The 6,960-nt window shown below is 50.2% G+C and overlaps 1 protein-coding gene across 2 annotated transcripts in view; it reads left to right on the plus strand.

Moving 5' to 3' along the window:
• Positions 1-6,960, plus strand: part of TMEM164 (transmembrane protein 164) — a 169,326-nt gene that overhangs the window by 131,594 nt on the left and 30,772 nt on the right. The gene's annotated exons all lie outside the window — the stretch shown is intronic.

Genomic DNA, 6,960 nt, shown 5'->3' on the forward strand with positions numbered 1-6,960 from the left:
CCCCCGCGCAGCTGTTCTCACTTCAGCTCGTCCTTCCCTCCTCGTTTCCTGGAGCCCAAGGCTAACGCTCCTCTATGTGCTCTGGCTCCCAGCCCTCCTGTCCGCTTCAGGACCTCTCACCATCCAGTGCCTCCTGCCCCTCTTGCTTCTTCAACCTCCCTCTCCCCACTGGCGCCTTCCCTCCATCTATAACTATGTTCAAGTATCTCCCAGTTCTATCAATGCTCTCCTTGAGCTACGACTTCCATCTCTCGCCATCCATTCACTCTTGAAAGAGTACCATGGACAGGGGTCTGCAAAGTGGGCTGCATAAGGTGTTCTATTTGGGTGCATAAAGAGAATATCAGCATTTCTATCCCTTTTATTTTTAAAATTTATTTATTTATTTATTTATTTTTTTGGCGGTACGCGGGCCTCTCACTGCTGTGGCCTCCCCCGCCGCAGAGCACAGGCTCCGGACGCGCAGGCCCAGCGGCCACGGCTCACGGGCCCAGCCGCTCCGCGGCATGTGGGATCTTCCCGGACCGGGGCACGAAGCCGCGTCCCCTGCATCGGCAGGCGGACTCTCAACCACTGCGCCACCAGGGAAGCCCTCTATCCCTTTTAGAATTTCATCCATTTACTTTTCTCTGTTTGTATTTCATATACATGTATATCATTTGCCTTTCAACTCTTCTCATCTTCTCCAGCCTCCTGGAGATCCAGACCCACATTCCCACTGATTTATGGGCATTTCTGCAAGGTTCTCACACTGGGCTCACAAACTCAGCCCCGTCTCAGCTTTGCTTATGCCCCTCATCCTCCAACTGCTTCCTTGACTGTCGGCCCCAACTTAGGGAGGAATCCCAACATCCCACCAGCCAGCCAGGCCATCAGCCTGGGGGTCATCTTTGACCTGTCCTGTCACTCCTGCTTACCCCCACCCCCACCCCCGCCATCTGTGTCAGTTACTCAGTCCTGCTGATTCAACTTCCTTAGGTTATCTCAAACCTGCGCATCCTCTGTTCTCTCGCTGCCTCTGCCTTCAAGCTTGATTTAGACATTTCTATTCCCAGTCCCTGACACACAGCCACCAGCTAGAGCTCTGCACAACTGTACATCGTACAGGACCGTCCCTACTTTTAAAGAAAAATCAAACCAAATCCAGTGCTTGATATACAGGTCTTTCCATGCTCTTTTGCTGCGCTGATGTTATCCCTTTATCTGTTAGCTTTCTCAACCAGACCATGAGCTCTTGTAGGGCAGGGACTGTGTCTTCATCACTGCCGTGTACCCAGAGCCAGACACATGGCCTGCCACCTAGGAGTGTCTCAATAAATGATTTTTTTTTAATTGGTTGGCCGAGAGTAAGAATGAGACTGTCATGGGTGAGAAGAGGAAAGCAGTGTTGATACTCCTTTGAGAAATAAAGAAGTCTCCAGGAGAAACTCTCTCTTAGAGATGGGCCAAAAGAATGGATTGAGCTGGGAAGCTAAAGTTATCCTAGTAGTCGTCTGATAAAATAGTGATTTGTGACTTAGGGCTGTGGGCAGGCGCAGGTGCCACCATCTCTTGCTGGAGGCTCTTGCTAGGGCAGAATAGTGAGGTGAAATCAGGTTCAGCTTTTGACCCAGAGAGACCTGGCATTAGTCTTGATGGCTGGAGTTGAAATCCTGGCTTTACCACTCACTGGCTGCATTGATGTTGGAAAGGAGGAGGATAATAACAGCTAGCATTTGCTGAGTACACATTATATGCCAGCACTGGGCCAGGAACTCTACACGAATTATTTCACCTAATATCATCACAACTTGATGAGATAGCTTCTGTTATCATTCCCACTTTACAAATGAGCCAACCAAAGCTCAGCAAGATTGTGATTTGCCCAAAGTTGCATAGCAACTAAATGATGGAGCTAGAATTTCAGTCGTAACAGCCTGACTCTAGGCTGGAGATATTCATTTGGGAGTCATCAGTGTATAGATGGTAATTAGAGCCAGGAGCCTGGATAAGATTATCTAGTCAGTGAGAGTAGATAGAAAAGAAAGCCAAGGACTTGGTTCTGGGCCCCTCCAATATGCAGAGGAATTAGGAACATGGAGGTCATTGGTAACCTCAGTCAAAGCTATTTCGGGGGTTGGGGTGTGGTAGGTATGAAAATTTGATTGGAGTGGATGGAAGGATAATTCAGAGGAGAAGAAATGATGGCAGTGAGGAGAGACAAACCATTTGAGGAGTTTCTCTATAAAGGGAAGCAGAGATATGGGGTGATAGCTGGAGGGTGCAGTGGGATCAAGAATATTTGTCTCTTAGGGAGGGTGGGAGGGAGACGCAAGAGGGAGGGGATATGGGGATATATGTATATGTATAGCTGATTCACTTTGTCATACAGCAGAAACTAACACACCACTGTACAGCAATTATACTCCAATAAAGATGTTAAAAAAAAAAAAAGAACTTTTGTCTCTAGATGAACGACTTTGTAGCTTGTTTTCTGATAGGAATGATCCAGTGAAAAAGGGAACAAATTGCTGGTGGTGCGTCCCCGAGTAGACGAGAAAGGATAGGATCTAGTGCAGGAATGGGGACTAGCCTTAGCCAGCAGCATGGGTGGGGACGCTGCAAGGAGGAGGGCGATGTGGAGGTGGGAGCTTGTTGATGTTCTCTTCCAGTTGCCCCCTTTCCCCCAATGAACTAGAAAGCCATGCCACCCGCCGAGGGAGAGGACGGGGGAACGTTTGAGGAACACAGGAGAAGTTATGAAATAGTGATAGGAATCGTTCAGGAGAGAGGCGAGTGAACGGACTTGAATGTAGTTGGATTATAAGGTCGCATTAAGGACCCGCTCAAAGTTTGCAGTCATGAATTTCAAGGGTTAACGGCATAGCTTCGCGTTTTTCTCCAGCCGTGCTTACTCGCATGGTAGAGGCACGGAAAAGGGTTGAAAACGCATGGAAGGGAGTAATGGGCAAGTATAGAAGTGAGGACATGAGGTAGGTGACGGCCAGCAGAACAGTGGAGGATCAGATGTGGGTCCTAGTGAAGGTGGAGGATTATTAGTCGGGATGTGAGGGGCGCGGAGTGATTGGGTAGATAGGAGGTGGTGGTTGGAGAGTGGGGTGCATGACAGAGTTTATGGAAGGGTTGGAGGTGTCGGCAGTGACAGGTATGATCATGGGGATAAAGGGCTGAGGTGAGATGGAGGTGAGACCCTCGAGGGGAATGGAGTTCAAGGCATTAGAAATCAGTGTGTGCTAAATATTGAAAACACGGGAATTTTGACAAAGGCATGTTGGACGGCAGTGACAGGGAGGGTCCAGAGTTGAGTTCTCCAAGGAGAGTAGTGGGTGGGAGAGACTGACGACATAAGGTTCAGATCAGGGCAGCGGTTAGGAAGGAGACAGCATTGAGGGGCAGACAGGACCCCTCCCAGCCCAGGGGTACAAGGTGACATGGGAGGGAAAGCACCCACCACTTGAGAGGGCTGTAGGGATAGCTGTGTCCTCAGAGGGGCGACCAGGTTTTCATCAGAGTAAGAAGGTCAAGGGACCGCTCAGAGAAGAGTTTGAAGATGGAGGGGATTTTTCAGATGATAGTGGGTTCCAGGGGATAGAGGGGAAGGGTTTCCAGCGTCGGGGAGCAGTGGAAGGCGGTCTCAGATTCGGGCTTGTAGAGAGCCATATGGAGGTTAGAGTTCAGCTGTTGGGCGGGGACCTGGGAGTCTCGGGCTTCTTACGGTAACAGAAGTAACCAGGGACATTCGGCACACTGGGATGGGCAGTCTTCACGGCAGAGTGTGGTGGTGTGGCTGTCAGAGGGCGGAGGGTCGCTAGGAAGGAGGTCGGGGATCTCGCCATGGATGGAACCCGTATGCTTCATATTTCGGCCAGTCCGATTCCAGAGGCCTGGAGAACTTTACCCGTCTGCTCTCTTGGTTCTGAAAAAAGATGTTGACTTGGACGTGAGAAGGAAGTTATGACTTATGTAGCTTAAAATGTTCTTATTGCCTTTGGCTTTCCATTGCAGTGATGTAGGACTTTCTGTCTAAAGCCTCGGGAATCCCCCAGCTGAAAAGGAGCCCAGATATGTACATTAGACTCGAGTTCCAGATGCACGTTCTGGAGGGCAGAGACGAATTAGCCAAGTGGAACTTCTGGGGGAAGTAAGACACTTCACACATAGTGTTTATGAAACGGGTATCTTGCAATAATTAAGTGAGATAAGACACATGAAAGTATTTAACGCAGTGCGTGGTACATAAGTACTTTCTAAATATTCTTTGTTATTAAATGTCCACTGGTAGGTTCTCGCGTTCAGCTTCCTTCCCTGCCACTTGCGTGGTTTTCTTATGTTGCCCTCCTTCTCTTTCATCCCCTTCCCTTCCTCTCCCTGGCCTTAGCTGTCAGCGGTGCCCACACCTAGTTGAACACTCTCCGTATCCTTCTGAGGTAGAGAACTCTTGGAATAGGGGGAGAGGCCGCCCTCAGAGGAAAGACGCTGCTGATGGGGCCGGTCTCCTGGCCACCCCAGCTGAGATCTGTGACCAAGGTGTCTCCAGAGTCCCCGTGGGAGCTGAGAGACCTGTACTGCAGGCCAAGCTTGGCCACTGTGAGGGCGGGCATCACGTGAACAGGGAGGGACTGGGCCCAGTCCCCAGGTGGAGGACAATTGCTGATCCTGTTGTTGCTAATGTGCTTCTATTACCACTGCCCTTGTTAACAGGGGCTCAGTTCCACTGCGCATCTCCCCTGCGCATCTCCCAGGTGTCAGGATTTTGTGGGAGGGAAGGAGCGGGGCATGGGGTAGGGGAGTGTACAAGCTAAGAGTATAAACTCTAGAGCCAGACTGCCTGGGTTTGAATCCTGGCTCTGTCACCAGATGAGGCGTGTGCCCTTGGCTAAGTTATCTCACTTCTCTGTGCCTCAGTTTCTCATCTCTAAAGTGGAGTTAATGGGAACAGTTACAGGTGAATTAATAGGTGAACTGATAGTTAACAAAATGCTTAATAGTTCCTGGCATGCAATAAGGATTCTACAAATGTTTGTTTTAGTAAAATTTTTTAAAATGTTTTTACAGCAATCTTATAACAGCATAACTATTTTTTTTTTTTTTTTCCTTGCGTTATGCGGGCCTCTCACTGTTGTGGCCTCTCCCATTTGCGGAGCACAGGCTCCGGACGCGCAGGCTCAGTGGCCATGGCTCACGGGCCCAGCCGCTCCGCGGCATGTGGGATCTTCCCGAAACGGGGCACGAACCCGCGTCTCCTGCATCGGCAGGCGGACTCTCAAGCACTGCGCCACCAGGGAAGCCCCAGCATAACTATTTTAATTTTACTGGTGCCAAAACTGGGACGGAGAGGTTAAGTGACTTGCCCGAGGCCACAGGGATATTAACTGGCAGAATCAAATCTAGAATAGGAATTTGGCAGACTCGAAAGTCCTTGCTTGCGGCCGCAATGCTGAACTGCCTCCGTGGACCTGCCTGGTGGGGAGTTCGCTTTCTAGAAGGGCTGTGAGGGAAGGGAAAGCAAGTGGGCACCGTGAGTCTAGGCGGATAAATAGTGGCTGGAGCCTGAGATTTCAGCAACGGGGATACTGCTTGGGGACCTGGCTGGGACCCGGGTGAGCCCAGTTCTCTGCTCCCTGCCGTGGGAGAGCAGCCTGGGTCCCCGGGCCCTGTTTCAGGGAGAGGTCCAGTCCCTTAGGCGCCAGAGAGCTGAGCCTTCCCGAGACCTTTGCCTTCTTGCCTGCTTTCTGTGTGACTGCAGTCCAGTCAGTTAATTTAAGGTAGCAGAGTGGTCCCAGACCACGTTACTCTGAGGGTCCCCGTGGGCCTCTCAGGCCTCCAAAGTTACCTCCTGCGGGTGGTTTCCTCCACTGTGAAACCCCATGACCCCTTAAAGCTACTCCGGCGAGGTCTACAGAGACGCTTGGAACCTCATTTCTCTTTCTGGGATTTTACATTTCCTTCTGTGAGCATTAAAATAACAGTCGAGCATCATCTGGGTCCTTGGGAAATTTTCCTTCTGAGTCGGTTTTTATTTTCAAGAGCCAGACCGGTGACTCTGTCCAGGGTCTACAGTCATCTCAGCTCCCATTCTGGGAGCTCTGCCATCTTTTGGTTTGGGCCCTTGGGTTCCTGGGTTCCTCCCAGTTCTGGGAACCCAGAACTGAGTCCTCTCATGAGCTCACAGGTTTGGTTCTGCGCTCGCCCTGTTGGGCACAGTGAGGCAGCTGACCCCTACCCCGGGTGTCCTTGTTTCTCTGGGCTTCCCCTTGGCGGTGGGGTGGGGGAGGTGTGTGGGTGTGCGTGTGTGTATCTGTGTGTGTGTCTGTGTAGGGCTGTGTAAGCCCAGGAGGCCAGGCCTCTTGCCAGCAGCTGCAGTTCTTTTCCCAAAATTGAGTTAGCCGCTCAGCTGTTTCCACTCTCCCCCCACTGCCAAGCGCTGCAGCACGGTCCCCGTGCCAGGTTGAAAGCGCACTCTGCTTTGGTAATTTAGAGCTTCCATTTTGAGAGAGATGGGAAACAGGAGTGAATGAGTGGGCACGTTGGATGGAAGGAGGGTGGGGACATTCTTTTTGGCAAGCCACGCTAGAACTGGCCCAGCTGCTTGGTCTTCACCCAAAATTAGGGCTAACCCTGGACTGACCCCAAGTATCCAGTGGAGAAACTCTTTATTCTTGGATCTAGACCTAACCAGACCTGGCAATCAATATTTTTTAATCTGCAAAATGGGAATAATAAATCCTACCCCATATGTTCTTCATGTCAAATGAGAAATAAGCTTTTAAGTAGTCCATCAGCTACTCACCAGGAGCAGGAAGTGACGCAAGCTTGTGTTTCTTCAAGTATATTTCTGCAGAACGCTAAGTGCTATTTTTTTTACAAAGGCACTGGCTAAATAAGTTTGGGCCACACCGGATAAACAGTGTTAAGCAGCCTTCTTTTTTTTTTTTTTTGTTTTTTTTTTTTTTTTTTTTG

The sequence above is a fragment of the Lipotes vexillifer genome, unplaced genomic scaffold (genome assembly GCF_000442215.2).
Source record: "Lipotes vexillifer unplaced genomic scaffold, Lipotes_vexillifer_v1.1 scaffold298, whole genome shotgun sequence".
In the NCBI taxonomy this organism is placed as follows: Eukaryota; Metazoa; Chordata; class Mammalia; order Artiodactyla; family Lipotidae; genus Lipotes; species Lipotes vexillifer.